The following is a 19,722-nucleotide window of genomic DNA, read 5'->3' as shown; positions in this document are numbered from 1 at the left end:
GTGCTGAAGCAAGTTCCATATGTCCCATGAAAGGCTTAAAGCTTCTTAGCCAAAGTTCTTCACTTTTTCTTGTTCCTTTCTTCCAAATAAAATGAGTTCTATTTGTTGAATCAAGAAACACAGCTAATCACAGCTGTTAAAATGGATTGACACAGGCATCTTCTCTTTATAGTACAAAAAAATGGATTGTGCTCTAAAGCCCTCCAGAGGTTGGAAAATCCACTTCAAAATTTGGAAGCTTATTGTAGCTACGGTTAGAAGGAAGGGCTAATATTTCAAGATTTTTTGCATAACTTTTGGGTAAAAAGTAAACACCTGCCACTTGATGCCTTAGTGTTATGATCTTGAAGGAACAAAACTTACCCACAGATCTTCAGAGGGAGACTCCCTTTATCCTTTTGACGTCTTTGATCAGTCATGACATAATGAAGATCAACACCTTCAAAATAATTCTTGTTGCATGCCTAGTTCCAGACTGTATTGGAATTAATATAAGCTCATTGCTCTCGTCTCAAGTGGCTATCAAGTTCATTATCAAAGACACATGAAACTTGCATGGCTTATGCTTATAATGCATCATGTGAGCATAAATCTTCCCACACTTCCCAAAAAAAGATTTGTATTTTGGAAGTAATTACCTGCATTCTATTCCAGAGGAGGGATCCCTCTTCAGCGAAAGCCTTGACTTTTTTGCAAGGAATAAAACTCTTTGATTCACTGTGTGTATAAATCACTCTAAATTATTCTTGTAGCTGTAATGGTTATCTTGTTCAATTTCTATTCTTTGTAAGATCAAGATAACAGCCAAATTGTTTTGTGTAGGCCACCCAGCAATTGTTAAAGATAAACAGTCTTTTGCTTGCGATCAGACTGACCAAGTTAAGAATCAAAGCTTACGATGTTTCACCTCTGTGCCTGGGAATGGAACAGATCCTCCTTGAAGCAATGTCATGGTACTTGCAAAACAGGGAGGTGATCTGAGACAACTGGTATTGCTTCATCAAGGGCAAATTAGGCCTGACAGTTCTGGTGGTCTTCTATGATGGAGTGACTGCATCAGCTGACAACATAAGACTGACTGATGTCATCTACCTGGAATTCTGTAAAGCTTTTGTCAGGATCCCATACAATATCCTTATCTCTAAACTGGAGAGAGATGGATTTGAAGGGTGGACTGTTCAGTGGATAAGGAACTGGCTGGATGGCTGCAGCCAGAGAGTTGTGGTCAATGTCTTTATGTCCAGATGGAGGCTGGTGATGAGTGGTGTCTCTCTGGGGTCTATCTTGATACCAGCACTGTTTAATATCATCAGTGACAGAGACTATGGAACTGAGTGCTGCCTCAGCAAGTTTGCAGGTGACACCAAGCTGAGTGATGCAGTTGACAACAACAGAAGGAAGGGATGCCATCCAGAGGCACCTGAATAAGCTTGAGAAGTGGGCCCAAGTGAACCTAAGGTTCAACATGTCCAAGTGCAAGGTGTTGCACCTGGTTCAGAGCAATCTCAGACATGAGTACAGACTGACAAGAACTCATTGAAAGCAGCCCTGTGGAGAAGGACTTGGGGGTTCTGGTGTACAAAAAGCTTGACAGAAGCTAGTAGTGCATGCTTGCAGCCCAGGTGACCAACTGCATCTTGGCATACATCTACAGAGACATGGCCAGCAGGTCAAGGAAGGTGATTGTTCCCCTCTACTTTGCCCTTGTGAGGCCCCACTTGAAGTACTGTGTCCAGTTCTGGGGCCTCCAGTGCAAGAAATATATGAATCACAGTGTGTCCAGAGGAGGGCCATGAAGATGATCAGAGGTCTGGAGCACCTCTCCTATGAAGAAAGACTGAGAGAGCTAAGGATGCTTGGCCTGGAGAAGAAGAGGCTCTAGGGACACCTCACTGTGGCATTTCAGTACTTAAAGGGAGCTTATAAGAAAAATGGAGAGAGAGATTTTATGTGGAAAGATAATGATGGGACAAGGAATAATGGCTTTAAACTAAAAGAGGAGTGATTTAAATTAGATATTAAGAGGAATTTCTTCATTCAGAGGGTGGTGAGGCACTGGAACAGGTTGCCCAGAGAATCTATGGATGCTCCATCCTAGAGAGTTGTTTAAGGTTAGGTTGGATGGGGCCCTGGACAACCTGATCTAGTGGTTGGCACCCCTGCCCATGGCAGGTGGGTTGGAACTGGATGATCTGTAATGTCTCTTCCAATCCAAACCATTCAATGATTCTATAATTCAATGAAAACTTAAGGCTTTATGAACACGTTGCTATTCAGTCTTCTTTTTATGGTGCTAGGAAGCCTTCTAGCTGAATCTCAGTGGCTGAGTGACTTGACTATTTTTGTTTATTTTAATTCCTTCCCCTAGAGGAATTACATGTTTGGAAGCCTGGTGGCTACATCAGAGTCTTGGGTTCAAATTCAAGATGCATTTCAAATCTGTTACAACTTAGATTCAGAAGGTTTCACTTATTTGGGGCTGCTGCTTCTTTATCTTTAAGATGGGGAGATAAGGAAGGTACTCATCAAACCAAAGAGTATGTAGTAAGAATTAAAACTAGCTAATTAGTGCACATCATTTTCATACTTCATTGCTAGAAGGTACTGTTACTATTTTCAACTGACATCAGCAAAATGACTGCCCATGTGCCTCGTGAAGCTGTCACATTTCTGGCCAATAAAATTACCAGAGAAAAATAAGAAGTGATGAGTTTGTTTTTCCAAGGTAAAAGAAAGAAAGCACTGTAAGGCTTGCTAAATTAATAACAGTAAGAGAGGTGTCCAGCCAAATGGAAAGCATTTTGAAATTCTTTTTTCCCCCTCTTCCTCCTCCCTTCTCCACCAAATAAACAATACTCTTGGACAAATATGAAACATATTTTGAATATATGATGGTAGTTGTGTACAAGTTTACACCTTAAATGTGGCTATTGCAAAAGACATGGCTGCAAGGATTTACCTAGTTTATTCTGGGTTCTACATTCATTTCTCTGGTAGATCATGTGTGTTGTCAATAACCTCAGTCATGAAAACAGATTTTTGTCTGGAAAATGAAATAACCTAAGATTTGACTTTGACCTGATACAGTTAACGTTATGCTTCTCCATCACTTATTCAATTCTACTGCAGTGGAGGAACTGGATTTATGCTTGCCATTGACAGTGAATAAGAGGAATAGGGGAAAGCATACTGGAGCAAAAGTGGAGCTTTAAGAGGGGGATGCATAATTAGAAGATGAATTCCAATATTTTGAAAATTTTCAGTCTTATCTGCAGGCTAAAATGAATATTTTCGGCTAGACAAATTTGAGTATCATGTTCTGGAAGTGATGTGTATGTCTAGAGTGAATTTTGGAGCTACTAGGTCATCACAATTAAGAGACACAGGGTGAAGAAGTGGGGGAGTTGGTTACATTACCCAGTGAGAAGGAAGAGAAGGCTGAGTTGGCTATTCAGCAAAGTGGAGGAGTGCATTTTATAGAGTCAATTTGCAACAATGGATGGGTCTGAGACTCAGTAAGTGTACTGTTGTTTTTCTATACATGAGACTTATTTCCCTCCTGCTGTCTTTGGAAATGGTTTTGTAGGCAGGTATAAGGCAAAAATACTCTGTATAGTACTTCAGCATGTGAAGTTGATTTTCTCCTTGATGGCATTGGAACTTCATTATGAATTCAGCTTTCTACTCTCAGAGCATGCATAATTGAAATGACAAATCCACCACAACCATAGGGTATGAATAAGGTCTGGATAAAGCTGAACAGTCCCTCTGGTTGTACAGCTGGCATAAGAAAACAGTGAGTTCATTTCATGCTATGATTAGGGAAAAGTTAATTTTGTAAAGCCAAGGTGGGCCAAGTAAGCTTTTTACTATTATGCCTTCTTTCTATACCCATTCCTTCTTTGTGTCTCTTGCATCTTGAAAGGATTACAAGTAACCACTGACAGAAATGTGGACCAGCTTCCACTGGCAGGTGGTGGAAATAAAAAGTGGAAGGCAGTTTTCAACACTTGCTAGTTACTTCTGGCATTTACTTTGGAAAAAAAGTATTAAAGCAGAAAAGAGCTGTGAGTTTGGTTTTTAGACAAACATTTATGAACTTGTAACTCTTGTTTTTGTCTATTTTTGTCAAAGATCACTTTTGTGATGTGTGGTTTGATGTCTGTTTTTAAGCTCTGAAGCAACACATTCCGTGGTTGCATTCTGAGCTTCTGCCCTCAGTTTTCCTAATGTCTGTTTCTTGAAATGCTAGAAGACCTGTTGTTTGCAAGCAGAGACAAATGCCTTACAAGGCACACAGCAAATAAGCACAATGGCATACATGGATCATCTGAGTAGTAAACACTTGCTGGAGGAATAGACTGAAGATGAATGACTTAATGGGAGATTGGAGAACCTACTGCTGAAATATAAACTCACAATCATTTCAGCTTCTGTTAAATACTTGAAAGAAAAAAAGACAATGTTTTAGAGTTAGTCTTTCAATGATGCTAAAGTTTGATTTTTGTTCAATTATAGGAGAAGATGGGAGACGGTTGCATACTGGAAGACAAACTGTAGCGAACATTTAAGCCCATTCCTGTATTGAAATCTGGACAGTTAGAACTAATGATTTTATTGATAATAAATGAGATCACTCGCAAGGAAAAGCTCCCTTTCCATGACAAACCTCCTCTGAATTTAACCCTCTCTTTAATGCTTTTTATTCAGTAGCTACAGTTGTAGTAACCCAGCTAACTCCGAAAAAACGGGGATGTTTTTTGCATCCCAGTTGAATTGTAAATGAATTAACATGGATCATTCTAATTCATAATGTTGCCTGTAGAAAAAAAAAAAAAAATGTTGCCTTTTTGATGAAACAATGTAAATGACAATTTTAGCAGATTTCTAGATAGATACTCCACCCTACCTCTGCTGCTTCCCATTGTTTGAGTTATTCTGTTAATAAATTTAGTATCCTATCTAATGCTTCTTGCAAAGGCATGTCAATAAAGAAGTTGAATCTTCAGTGTCACCAACCCTTATGTCATGAACACTGGAGTCATAAGAAAAACATTCCAGGACCATAATGAAGACTTATGATGTAACTCTGCTTTCTACTCTAAGTTTAGACTTTTCTGGTAGAGACTATTTGAAAACCGTACCTTCTACGAAACTCCCATGGCTCCAACAGATTACACCAGTAATCAGTTCAATAGGCAAGACATAGAAAGAATTCAAAATCTACCATTTTATCCAAAATTTTATCCATTTTTTTCCTTTCTCTTAGAAAATTATATAAGGAAGAGATGGCAAGAGTTGACTGTACAAACCCTATTCTTTGTTTATGCTTATTTATGTGCTATATACCACAAAATGTGGTTTCCCATATTTCAGAAAGCTGTATCCCCATTCAACAAACAAAATCAACCTCTCTCACGTGTATCAAGCAATTATTTTATCAAAACTATTTGTTTTTTTCTTGCTCATACCCTCTATTCCTTCAACTACTCTCCTAAATACAGTTTCTGAAATGCTAATTCAGATATCCCCCAGCATTGCTCTTTCTTTCCTTTCTTACACTCCCTTGGAAGTACTTTGAGCTTTATTGGGCAGGGCCTTTAGAAACCTGATCAGAGGTGGCCCTACTTGAAGTGGGGATTGGGCCAGATGACCTCCAGAAGTTCCTTCAAATGTAAATTATTCCATGGTTGTATTAACTTTAATTACACAGTGGGTCTGCATGTTGCAACCCAGCTTCCACCTTCTGGAACTGGAATGAACTTAAATGAGAGTTTTGCAGCTTTTGAACTTTGTCTTTTGTTCTATCTCTGTGAGTTTGATCAGTCCACGCAGATACACACACACACAAAGCCTCTGTTCATGAGTTGTGTTCCTGTGTTCATGAATTGTAAGCCAAGTATTAACATTCAGCGTTTTGCTGTTAACACCTAGGTGTTGCAGGTACTGTACCAGTTCAAACAAGATAACTATCCATTTTCTTTTTAGTCTCTTCACCATTAGACTTTGCCATGCACACTTTCATATTTATAATATTTATAAACGAGACAATAAACTTTTTTTTTTTTTGACATGAAAAGGAGCTGCATGTTGGTAAACTGTGTTTTGTTATGCTCTGGAAGAAGAAAACTCTTCAAATCTGTTCTCTGTTTTACACAGTATTTTCTCTTCTTCTGAGTTAGTCACTTTCTGTGTTTGTTTCTTGATGTTTTTTGTTTTGTTTTGTTTTGTTTTTCATGCTGTTATCTAAAAGTCTTCCAGCTTTGGCTAGCATTCAGGTAGCTGTTCTGTATATAGCAAGAGCTACAGATATATGTGAGGGATGTAGGAATCCTTTGGAGCCGGTGTCACCACACAGGGCTGCCTGGAAGGAAGCAGATGTGTGTGTTAATGCATTCTTTGATCCACAAATCAGGCCTGAGGACATTTCTCTGTTAACTGATAGTCTTCAGACCAGACAAAGGAAACACAGGGCATTGTCACCAAACAGTGAAGAAAGCTTCTTCTGTGAAGCCACATGAATTGTTACATACAGTGGCTGGTGCCTTCAGCAAGAGTGGTGTCAGATGTTGCCTTGTTGCCTGAGCTGACCCACCACAGTGACTGTGTCATATGTATGGTGGAGTCCAGCTCTGCCTTGCTGGGCCATTCAGCATGCTGCCATTGAAGGAGCCGTGGCTGGGTATATTTAGGGATGGCCATACCATCTTTTTGTCAGCATGTAAGGTAATAATAGGCACAGAGGTAATAATGTGCAAGTGCAAGCCTTTGTGACCCTAACACAATTAAATAATAGAATTAACTAACAGGTCTATATAGCACAAATCTTGCAATAAATAGAAATAAACCTGTTCTGCAGGTCCTTCTGGCCATATCCAAAACAATAAATGAATCTGCTGCGGTTAAAATGTAATGCCACAGCTAAAGTCTTCTTATGCACTGCCTAAAATTTTTACTTTCATGGGTCTAAGAAGGTTACTCTAGTCAGCTCTAATCTCCCTCGTTGCAGGCAGCTCATCCCTGCTTCATAATTTTGTCTTGAATTACTACCCTTGACAAGATAGTTTTCCTAGGCCTTACTTATTCTGTTGACCACAACATTTTCTACATGAATAATTTATTTGTGCTTGCTGATAAATTTATTCTATGGAGCAAAGGGAGCTTTGTGAGAAAAGTGAATATCCATAGACACAAATGTGAACTACAGTATTTTCACAACTTTAATCCAAATGTATAACACTGTTAGATGCAGTCTTTGACTAATCAGCTACTAGATGACTGTCGGCAGCTAGGTCACTGTTGGAAGAAATCACAAATATGTAAGTCCTCAGCTTTCCAGGTAGAGAGGTATTGACTCATTTCAGGTTGATCTCTTCTGATCCTCAACAGTTCTACATATTGGACATCAGGAACTCCACTCCTACAATCAAAAAATGACTCCTCTTTTAGGGCAGAAAGGATTTCAAGGCCTTATTTACAGCTTCAGCCTTGATTCTGCTATTTGGATTGTCGGCGGTTAAATGATATTTGCTCAGCTATGAGAAGGGCTGCTTATCTTGGAAAGGTTTTTCTATGATATATAGGAAGAGCAGCTGTGTCAGTCTAACTTTGCTTTAAAAAAGTAAGGATAAAAAAAAAAGAGAGAGAGAGAAAGAGAGAAACTGAAGGATCTAATACATTTTTGTTTAGTTTTGTTTTAAGAGAAAATATTTAGTCCCAAAATGGTGCTTTCTGCAAGGGAGAAACAGAAACAAACTTGGTTTTGTTTGTCCTTGGATAGGTTGGATTGAAGTGGACAAGTTTAGGGATCTGATCTCTGTCCTCCCCCTTTATTTTTCTTTTTTTTTTTTTCTTTTTTTTTTTTTTTCCTAATAGCCAAGTAAAGCTTCCTGTGACCAGTGTAGGAACTGAGCTGCTGAGAAGAGAGAATTTGAAATAAGGGTAATGGGGCATCAGAGTTTTTGCTGTGCTAGTTGAAGCTCTGCAGATAGGATAGAAATGAACACTTTATGGAGCAATTTCATTTGACCCCTTTACTTGACTTTTTTTTTTTTTTCTTGTGAATTCAGCTCAATTTCGTTCAACCTTCACCATATCTTTGCAGCATAGATTTTTTTCCCTGTAGAGCAAAATAGGTCTCTTCTTACAAGAAGTTAATTGCCTAGGATCTTAGGATAAATTTAACAGAAAACAAAACAAAACAAAACAAAACAAAAAAAAAAAAAAAAAAAAAAACTCTTACAGAGAACAGGTTGCTTTTTCCCTCTTCTTTTCACACAAGTTGGTGAATATTTATTTGTAGCAAGTTTTTCATGTTGCACAGCAACTTCTCCCCAATAAAGCAGCCACCAGCTCCATATATGTATCATGGTAATAACAGGAGCAGTGTAGCTGACCAGAAGCTTACTTTCTAGGGGAGATTGCCTGTCTGGTTGCTCCTTTTCCCCCATTGCTTTCTAATTCCATATAATACCATCACACCTAGATTTTTTTTGTTGTTTTTATTTTAGTTTCTAATATTATGGTGGGTATACAGTATTGATTTTAAGTGCTGGTGGTTACAGGCCCTCAAAGACAGTGCTAGACACAATACCTCCCTGTAACAGTCAAGTGAGTCTTCACTTCTTGAGGACACTAAATGAATATATTGAGGATCACACACCCTCCCCTGCTGATAAAAATGTATTTGCCAAAGCTACAAAACACTCCCTCATACCCAATAGGTTTCCATTAATACTACCTCTGCACATCAACACCAAATCGGGCACTCAGGAAAGCAGCACATCCCAGAATGTGGTTTGACCCTTGACTAACATCAGAAAGTTGGGAATCCCAAGCAGGGCTTGTCTGCACTACAGCTGAGTGTTATCACATGGACCTTGGGGCACAAGATTAGTCCATGTTATGTTAGTCCTCCTGTGTATGTTCCTTATTGCTGCAGAGTACCTGGCACATTTGACAAAGCTATGAGCATCCAGCCAGAAGTCATCAGGTGAGATTCAAATCCTTTGTCTCCTATAGGACTCATGATTTTTGCTGGCTGACATTGACCTGGAGTCTAATCACTTAACCTGGAAGCTACAATCTTGTTTATAAACTTCAGTACGCTGTTAGCTTTCACTACCATGTGCTACTGACTCACCTTGTCCTTGCTGCCCACCAGGACCAAGTCCTTTTCTGCAGGGTAGACACAAAGCCAGTCAGTCCCCAGCCAGTGCTGTTTCATGTGGCTGTTCTGTTCCAAACGCAGGATGTGGTGTTTGCCTTTATTGAACTTCAGGAAGCTTCTGTCTGCCCATTTCCTCCAGTTCACCAAGGTCCTTCTGTATGAAAACACTGCTGTCCAGTGTTTCAAGTGCTCTACGCAATCTACCATCATCTGCAAACTCAGCAAGAGTTCATTCTGACCCATTGCTGAGGTCATTAATGAAAATACTACACAACATCTGCCCCGTTATTGACCCTCAAATATCATAGCTAGTAGCTGGCTGTCAGCTAGTTGTTGAGCAGCTGACACCTAAACTGAACTCAGCAGTCCAGGTTTTCACATGGTTTTCAGCCAGCCAGCCAAACCATATCTCTCCATAAAGATGTTATTGGAAACTGTCAAAAGCCTCACTAAGTCAAGGTGAGTAACACCTAGTGCTCTCCCTTCATCTGTAGCCAGTCGTATATCATCAGAGAAAGCAATCAGTTTTGTTGTGATGACATGTCCTTGTTAAATCCACATTGGCTGTTCTCAGTCACCTTGCAATGCCTGGACATGGCTTCCAGAATGGTTCACTCTGTAATCTTTCCAGACAGGTGGGACAGGCCTGTGGTTCCCAGAATCTTTTTTCCTCTTTTCTTAAAATAAATAAATAAATAAATAAAAGCAGCTGTGCTGCTTGAATTTTTGCAGTCATAAAGAATTACTCTGATCACCATAGCTTTTCAAAGATGACAGAGAGAAGCCTTGCAATGGCATCAGTCAACTTGCTCACCAACATTGGATGTACCCCATCAGGACCCACATGCTGTGTATGTTTCCTTTCTGTAAGTGATCCTTACCCCAACTCCCTCCCCCTTCCTTTCCAGAGTCTGCCCTGAGGCACCACTCTGTGGGAATCCTCAGAGAAGAATCTGCCAGCAAACTGAGGCTCTTCAGATATTTCAATTGACAGTTTCAACTTCAGGCAAGTTTTGGCCCTCCTAAGTCTCCCTGCATGCTGCTCTTCTATATCCTACCTGGTTTTGTTTTCACTTGTTTACTTGCTTGCTTGCTTGTTTGTGTTTTTTTTTTTTGGTCTCCATTTTCACTTGCCATATGTTTCCTTTCTTGTTTGGTCTCAGTCAGAAATTCTCACTGAAGCCAGGCCAACCTCCTGCCACACTTACTTAATCCTAGCTATTCTGGAGAGTTCCTGGATCACTTGTACTGAGCTGATTTCTCCTCCTAGCACATGTTGAACTGCTCCCCAGCTAGTCAGTCCCTAGACTGTACTGTTCCTAAAGGTTATTCCTTTCTGTGTTCAGGAATTTGAATTTGTTTTTATTTAATTTCATAAGGCTCTTGTTGGCTTATTTCTTGAGCCTACATAGACCCTCCTGAATGGCAGCACAGCTCTCAAGTGTACTGACTCTTCCCCCAAACCCAGTGGCATCTGCAGACTTCATAGGAGTGCATTGTCTTGGCTTCTCCAGGTCATTGAAAAGATGTTAAAAATGACAGATCCTAGGACAGACCCCTGCAGTATTTCACTCATTAACAGAAGGCTATTGAAGTTGCCTGTTGCCTGTTCTACATCAGATCTCTGTGTATTTCCACTTTTGCTTTGTGCATGTGCTCTTGCTTCACCTCTCTCTTCTCTCTAGAAAGTCTTCATTGCACCACAGTTGTCATGTATTATCTCACTACTCCTGTCTGATCCTAGCAACACCATTGCACTGCAACTGTTCACGCTCACATCTCTTCCTGCTTCTTTTTCTCTATACTGCACTTGTTTTTGTACAAGCATTTGAGATGGGGCCTCCCTCTCACATTGCTTTCTCAAGAGGAATGTGGGAATCTAACCCACACCCTTAGTCCTGGCCTTGCATAATGCCACCTCCTCCTCTTACCTGCAGGTTTTATCTGCCACTATATGAACCTCACTTTCCTGTAGTCAGTGCTCTAGTCTTGCTGAGATAATCAGCCTTTTGTCCACTGTAAAACTAAGAGCAGTGAGATCTCAAGGGGAGAGGGTGATGGGGAAGTCATTCATTTCAATGGCCATCTCTAAGTATCCTCTACCAACAACTGCCTGTGCTTCTTAGATACATGCTCTCCTACTCACTTGGCAAAGGAATGCTCTATTAGCTATGGCAACTGCCTCTCTTCACACACACATACCTCTCTGTCACTCTCCTTCTAAAGCAGTTGAAACAGATAATGGTAAGGCAATTCCATATGTTCTGATTACATATGACCTCATTAACACTCTTCTTCCTGCAACAAAAATTTTCAGATAATGAAATCTTGTTCTGGAACAAAAAAGTATTTTTTGATAAAGCAGTGAAGGGAAAGAGGATTTCACTTTATCAACTTTTTATTGTTGTTTTCCTTTCTTTTTCTGAGAAAAAAAAAAAAAGGAAAATGGCAAAATGACAAGGAAAAATAAAATAAAATAAAAGCCATTGCTGTATTTCAAAGCCAGCAAAAATTAGACTAAGCAGTAGTAAAAGCCAAATGGAAATCGTAATTCTTCTATTTCCCTGGCTGCCCAGACATGTGTAATAGGCTTGGCAGAGTGTCAAGGAAAACAGGGTCCAAGCTGCGGTGTGTTCAGAAGAATCAAAAGGCTGCTCGTTAACAGAGCCAGATTTCAGCACAGCTCAAAGGAAAAAAGTCTGAAGCTCATCTGCAGCTTTTTCCTGATGAAGAGGGCAGAGGAGGATAGAACGCAGACAATGCAAGGACACTTTTCAGCTTTGGAAGGAAAACAAAGGCAATAGTGCAGTCTTGATTGGTGAGTTTTGTTTTGTTTGATTTAGCACACTTGCTTTAAGCCAAAAGTACAAGGCAATATGAAAAGCATGAGAGGGATAACTAGCTTTAACAGGTTTAAAACGTGGGCCTAGCTAGGTCATGGGGAAATACAGCCCACCTAATAGCACCTATAACAGAAGTCAGTAAAACCACTGTGAGTCCAATTCTCTTATAGAAGTTACCTGTTGGAATTTAAACTGGCAGAAGTCGTCAAGTCTTTTGTAGTGCTTACATAGTCCAAGCAAAGGAACTGGCAGGCCCAGAAAGTTAACAAATTTCACTTTCCTTTTGAGAATCCCCAGGCCACCATCATTGCTCTTGATTTTTAGTCAGGAGAGTTTGAGTCCCAGTGCCTCATCACTGACATAGTTTTAGCTTAGGGGATAGAAAGAGTATTTTTGCAGCCTGCCATAGAGCTTCCTTCCATTTTTCCAAGATTATTTCATGCTGGAATAGCATTGCCTTTGTGCATGCATTTCATGAAAGGACACTATAAATGTCAAAAGGCACTTGAAGAAAGCCACAGAAACAATTCAGTGTCAGGAAATAAAACAAAACAAAACAAAAAACAGTGTGAACCTTAAGGAGTCAAACAACTCTGTTTTATTCAAAAAAAATAATAATAAAATAAAATAAAATAAAATAAAATAAAATAAAATAAAATAAAATAAAATAAAATAAAATAAAATAAAATAAAATAAATAAAATAATCCAGAAGCAGCTTCCCACCTGGGAAATGTCTGCATATCTTGTTGCCCAAAATTGAGGTGATATACCAGGGGAAGGATGATGGTTTATCCTCCACTTTCTTTCAGGGATGACAGTGAGTCAGTGTAGGCTAGTCAATGACATATTCTTAGGATCACTATGTAAGGGTGTTCATGTACAGAAAGGTTTTCTTGATGGAGATAAATAGAAAATACCATCTGAAGTAGATTAACTTTGGAGGCTGAAGGTAACCTTGCCATTTCTAGCAATGAGGTCAGCTAAACATTAAAATAATTTACCAGGAAAGAAGGGGGAATCTCTTTGTTTAGGATCTCTCCAATCAGATTAGATGCATTTTAGAAAGATGTTATATTTGGGCTTTTTTTTTAACCCAGTTTGAGAAGACAAAGTTGTATTTCTGATTATTTCAGAATTCAGATTAAATACTCAAAGGAGTATTCCTTCCATGTTTAGATGGGAACCGAGGGTAAACATCAGATCATTTACTTGTAGATACCATCTTATAATTTTGTCTAAGGTCATAGTCAGGAACTGTCCACACAGTGAAGTAATGACTTCTAGCTGATTCTGGACAGAATATAGAGATCAGGACACTCAGGTCAAAACAGACCATGTCTGTTCTCTGTAGTGCTCTTTTTTACTTTATTTTTTTGTCAGTGTCTATAACACACTGCCTGGATCCTCTTCTGTTCTACTATTTTCTAATGTCTTCTTCCATTTTCTCTTTGAGTTCTCTTCTTTTGATTCTGCATATCTGAGAGACTACACACAGCTGATTTGTTTAGTTCAAGCCCTCTGTGTTATTTTGAGAAGATAGTTCCTGCCCACTGTTCTTTTATAGACAGGGAAAGCTTTCTGCTTAAGAGACATTGTTATCTGAGTATGAAGAAAAACGATGTCATGATGTAAGAAAAATCACAAAAGTTTGCAAATGAAGTTGGCTGAAAACTTAAAAAAAAAAAAAAAAGAGAGAGAGAAAAAAAAAAGGAGAAAAACATAGATACTTTCTTTCCCTTTATGCCCTACTTCTCTTCTTGTCCTCCCTCCCCTCCTCTCCTCTCTCCTTCTCCTTCTTCTTTCCTCCCTTTTTGAATTGTCTGGTGTATAAACATAATATATTATGAACTAAAATTGCTCTTGTTCCTTGCTTGACATATAGCAACCTTGCAACAGAGAAGACTGCAAAACCCACAGGAAGCAGAGGGAGCACTGGGACATGGCTTTATGTTTGAGGTTCTGACCTCTATTGTTGTAATATGCCATCTGCGAACACCGTTATTTAATGAGCAGGCAACTTATGTTTGGGAATGACCTCAGAGGTGAACTCCCATGCAGAGAGTACAGAGGGTCTACTCTCAGGCTGTATTAAGGGTATGAGTGACAAGGTCTGCCCCACTTCTTATGACGGCACAAGAAAATACTGCTACCTTCGAATCTGCTGAGTCAGCTAAACTACAGATTGAAGTATCAGAAAAGCCAGGCGAGCACCTCTGAGAAGTTTTCTGCTCTAGCCCTTCCACAAAACTCCAGCAGCTGAAAAGAAGTCTAATTGAACTACCTCCCCAAAGAAAAAGAGATTTGCCAGCACTGCAAGACCTGCTGTGACCCACCTACAACTGGCTGCAATGGGGAATTCTCCAGAGAATTGCCCACTGAGTCCTTGGCAGGATGTTTTAACCATGGGTTGAATTTTTGTGAATTAGCATGCAGGTCACTTTTATTCCATTGTCTCATCACTGTGTGAGCTCAGTTGGGGAAGAATAAATAAATAAATAAATAAATAAATAAATAAAACAGAAACAGAGAAACCTAGGACCTGTTGGTCTACAGAAGGCACTATTCTTACTGTACCTTTTTTCTTAAATTACATCTGTCTTCCCATTTACATCCACAGCAAAGAAGGATTCCTGGCATAAAGCCAAGAGGTGCTAGGTGGCCTATGCTCATGCTACTGAGGGCTAGCTCCATCTGGAGTGGACTGGCTTCAATCACACTGCATAGTACCCATCTCTACCCATTCTGCCTCTTGTTGGACTGTGTTGCCAGGTGACCATGCCAAAGCATTTTATAAAAGACCCACATTGCACTTTATTGGTCACTCCCATGATGAGGCACTACCCACCCCTACTGTGACTACTTCTAGAGCTTATGACAGCTCTGAATTTGCTGTTTGGACCAGGTAGATTCTCCTGTGTGGCTTCCTCTTTGACCTGGTCAAAAGCTTCTGCTCAATACATCATACTAGGTGATAGAATACATCTGTACAAGTGGACAAAGGCTGTCATCAGAAATAAGGGATTTCAAGCCAGATCACCTAAATTTGAAATTAGGTGTCATACAGCCTCTGTCCCAACCCACACTGGTCCCTGCAATACAGAAAAGGAACCTGGGGCTCAGGGGTCCAGATTTGTGTTTTTCCAGATTTACTTTTGGGTCTGATGGTTAAAATTGCCTTGTTCTCCCACCCCAGCACAGACTCTGTAGCTACAGGAACATCACAGTCTGATACGCGTGCTGGGACCCAGTCACTCTCTGCAGAGAAGACTCCCTGGCAGATGGACTTGTTTTCCTGCAATGGGAGGGGAAGCAGCAAGATCAATTTGTAAGCATAAACAGTCTCTTGAAATGCATGGAGAGCAATGTCCAGATATAGGCTGAAATTTTGTAATTTACTTTCTCAAGACATTGAGTTGGGCAGGATTTGAGACCAAGAAAAGAAACTTAGCCTGAGGAATGAGGATCACACCACCCACACACTGCTTTATTCTGTACAGGTAGCCTGCAAAAACGGACTTTTACAAACGTTCCCAAATGTCATCTCTTATTAATAAGCTGGACAGTAACTTCATCTCCAGACATTCGCCTGGGTTTATCAGCATAGAATATCCTGGCTCAGAGCTGATAATTCTGTGGTGAGATGAGGTAAAAGAATGCAAGGTGAATCTGAAGGAGGGATAATTTGGGGGACAAAACTATAATCCCCTTTGTTTGTGTATTTCTCAGATCTGAATTTCATATGTGAATAATTTACATCAATACAAGGAGACAACCACAGAAAGGAAGAAATAAATAATTTACAGTAATAAACAAAGATCAGTGCACGTCTTAAATATCCTTCTTTACGCACACAGCCACAGAATATATTTATTCAAAACCATTTAATGACCTGGTACAGATTCTTATTTATCACTCTAAGTATTTTTTTTCCCCATACAAGTTATAACAAAAGTCTTTTTGGTGGGGCATTGTTGTTTATATACAGCATGTACTAAACATTATGTTTTAAATCATAAAATCATAGAATGGCCTGGGTTGGAAGGGACCTTAAAGACCACCTAGTCCCAAGTCCCCAGTTATAGGCAGGGATGCCATCCACACATGCAGAAAAGAATCTCCACAGTCTGGAGACCTGAACTTTGTGATTGTCCCACAGACACACCTGTAGCTTTTTACTCTGGAGAAATCCTGTAGAGGACAATTGCCACAGGTAAAGTCAAGGTTTAGTATTGATCAGCAAGGGAGAACATACAGAGTCTAAATATATACTGTTTTCTCTTCTAGATTCTGAGTGTTATAAAAATGTTTTGGGTGTGTTTAAATGGAAATGGGCAATGCTATTCTGTAGTATATCTTGAGCCAGAAGAGTCAGAGAGTCATTAGGTCTGGTAACAGAGCAATGACTCACCTGTAGACCTCTCTCCAGATCAATTCCCTAGCACTGTTTGATAGAATTGTCACTTCGGCTACATAGTGCAATTTTTGTCTGCAGGTTTTGCTCTTTTTATTATTATTATTACTATTACTATTATTATTATTATTATTAGTTTATTTTCTCTCTTCCCTCTTCCTAATGGAAAAAGACACATTTTTCTCTGTCTAAAATTAGTATATTTTCTCTTTGTTTCCTTCTTCTCTCCCTGCTTAAAATCTGCATTCTTAAATTAGGACTGGCATGATCTAATTAAGACAGACATAAGAGAGAGAGAAAGCTCCAGAGGAAGGCTAGAGTAGGAGTAACAGGAGGAGAATTGTGATTTTTTTTATTCCTGCTCAGGCATAATCTTAAAGACATGAAGCAACACACATGCCTACTCAAACAAGTTGTTAGCAAACTAATCGTGCATTACAAGACAGCAGAGCCACACTGTGCTCATTATACACTGTTTAAAGATGGTTTTAGTGCAGTCAGAAGGCAAATCAAACACGCATAGACATAAGGTTGAATGGGGAAGATTGCCTTTTTTCCTTTTAAGAGGCATAGCATTTGCTTTAACATAAGTCTGTCTTTATGAAAGACTGGTATATTGAGTTTGAACTGCCAACCTGCACAGCTTGAAGAGGCTTTTCAATACTAGACTCCTTTCCTCAGCTCTCTAGAAGAGAACAGAAAGAAGGACTTTCTCAAGTGATGTGTTCTTGTGTCTAGATAAAATGGCAGGTAACAAATAGCTAGAGGTGGATGACCATACTCTTAAATGGATATTTGGAAAAACAATAGCAACAAAGATACAACTTTAAGGCAGATAGAAGTTGGAGACAGTTTGGATAGCATATCCAATCAGAAGTTCCCTCATAATTAAATATAGACTCGATGGGTATGGGAAGTGGAGGGCTGGATGGAGTATGCATGTGGTTACATCCCATACATGAGCATTTATGATAAGAGGCTGAAAGACTGGTCATTCAAGTCAAAAGATGCTTCTATTCTAATATTAATAGCCTACAAGTATGAAAGACTCAAAAAAGTTTATCCTTGAACTGTGGACTTAACATCTGGACTTTGTGATACAGCTAGTCTGCTCATTTCAGCAGGATAAAAGGGATTTTGCAGCTTTGCAGGACCTTGTACTAAAACTACGTACAAAACAATACTTCAGGTTTAGAATTTCTTTGAAAAAAATGTTAAATTTATCGTAGCTGTTTTGCAAGCATTTGATTTGTGAGATCTAGTCTTTGCCATTCCAGGTAGCATTGTGTTCCTATACAAGGAAGATCATAATCAAAGAGCTCAGTTTTATTGTATTACATTTAGTCACAAAACAACTAGAAATTTCACTGCAAAATGTGTCTCCCTTAGATATCTTTCTGTATATTCTTTGCTGTAAATATACTGTATTTATAGTAGACCCTGTGGAGACTACAAAGTTCCCAGTAAGTCTTCCTGTAAACTGTTTGATAAGGTGAAATTTGTACCTGTAAATGTAGACATTTATTACTCTTTTACACACTCCAGGATGTGAAAATGTTTATTTTTTTTTAAAAAAAAAAGACTTTATATTATCCAAATATCCACATCCCCACAACACTGGAATATGTGGGATGTCTGTTTCATAAGGGGCTCCATGAAGATCTGCAGATATGTGTGCTTAGAAACGCATTGGCACTCCAGTTTTTTGATATGCCATGTACATAATGCATACAACAGTGTCTTGCCTATCTTATGCTGTGTTTAATTCCATCTGTATATGCACTGCCAGTCAGGCCAGGACCACAACTAGTCTAAACAGACCTTATCAAAAACAGTAAGATGTGAGATGAAATGACAACAGAATTGCTGGAGGGCAGAAGGTTGAGCAGGACTGTGTCCATAATGCCATAGTGTCCCTTCATAGCCATCTCTTGCTACCTCAGCTCATCACCTAGCCATGTAAAATTACTCCTTAATTGTCATTGACTGATTTCTCATGTCTCTTGCAGGGACATGATGAAAACATAATACCAGGTGGCTGGCATCCTTTCTTGCATATGCACCTGTACTTTTCAGACCTGATTTGTAGGAACAACTTCTTTCTGTTTACACAGAATGGGCTTTTTGTATGGGAGGAGATATGTTGTGGTAGCTTTCACAACCAGTGAAAGGGTTCTAATACACAGAATCACAGAATCACAGAATTTCTAGGTTGGAAGAGACCTCAAGATCATCGAGTCCAACCTCTGACCTAACACTAACAGTCCCCACTAAACCATATCCCTAAGCTCTACATCTAAACGTCTTTTAAAGACTTCCAGGGATGGTGACTCCACCACTTCCCTGGGCAGCCTGTTCCAATGTCTAACAACCCTTTCGGTAAAGAAGTTCTTCCTAACATCCAACCTAAAACTCCCCTGGCGCAACTTAAGCCCATTCCCCCTTGTCCTGTCACCAGGCACGTGGGAGAACAGACCAACCCCCACCTCTCTACAGCCTCCTTTAAGGTACCTGTAGAGAGCGATAAGGTCACCCCTGAGCCTCCTTTTCTCCAGGATAATACATGTAGCACCTGTGAGGAAGAGCCAAGAAAGAAGCAAAAGAGTCTTTTCTCGGCCTGTGCTTTCTCAGCCTGTCCTGTGCTTATCTGCCTGAGGAAGCTATAAGTGAGCTGAATTATTTCATGTGGATTTACGGCCATCCACCCTGCTTCGAGCACAGTAAACAGAAAATTGAGATGCTTGTCCAGGCCAGAAAAAAAAAAAAAAAAAAAAAAAGAAAGTAAACATGGATGCCATCATTAGACACAATATATGGAAGCCTGCACAATGGACTGGCCTGAAGTGCTGTGTGTGTGGCTTTCAGTTTTACCTCATGTCCCTTAGTGTTGGGAAGTGCTTATGGTTTCACAGACTGTGATGCCAGTAGAAGTAGTCTGTACGCAAAAAAAAATGGACTTGCACTCACCGTCTCTCCTCCATTGAGCTGCATTCTTCAATCTTTGTCATTGTCACTGTGCATTGAACAGAGGACTACTGAAGTGCTTAAAGTACTATTATATCTCCTCAAATAAACAGGAGAAACACTTCAGCACTTCATGTATTATCTGCTCCCTGATAACATGAGGAAAACCATTTCATAGAAGCCTCCAGGGACCAGGGAGGGTTCTTTATTACAGGCCTGATAAGGGCACTTATTGTCCATCTGATTCCCAGTCTACAGCATAAACCTGCTAGTGGGACCAATCACCCCTCTGCTGCAACACCGCTGCACCACGCAGCCCCTCATGACTGACGGT

The sequence above is a fragment of the Anas platyrhynchos genome, chromosome 1, assembly GCF_047663525.1.
Source record: "Anas platyrhynchos isolate ZD024472 breed Pekin duck chromosome 1, IASCAAS_PekinDuck_T2T, whole genome shotgun sequence".
In the NCBI taxonomy this organism is placed as follows: domain Eukaryota; kingdom Metazoa; phylum Chordata; class Aves; order Anseriformes; family Anatidae; genus Anas; species Anas platyrhynchos.
Note: the sequence above shows the minus strand (reverse complement) of the source record.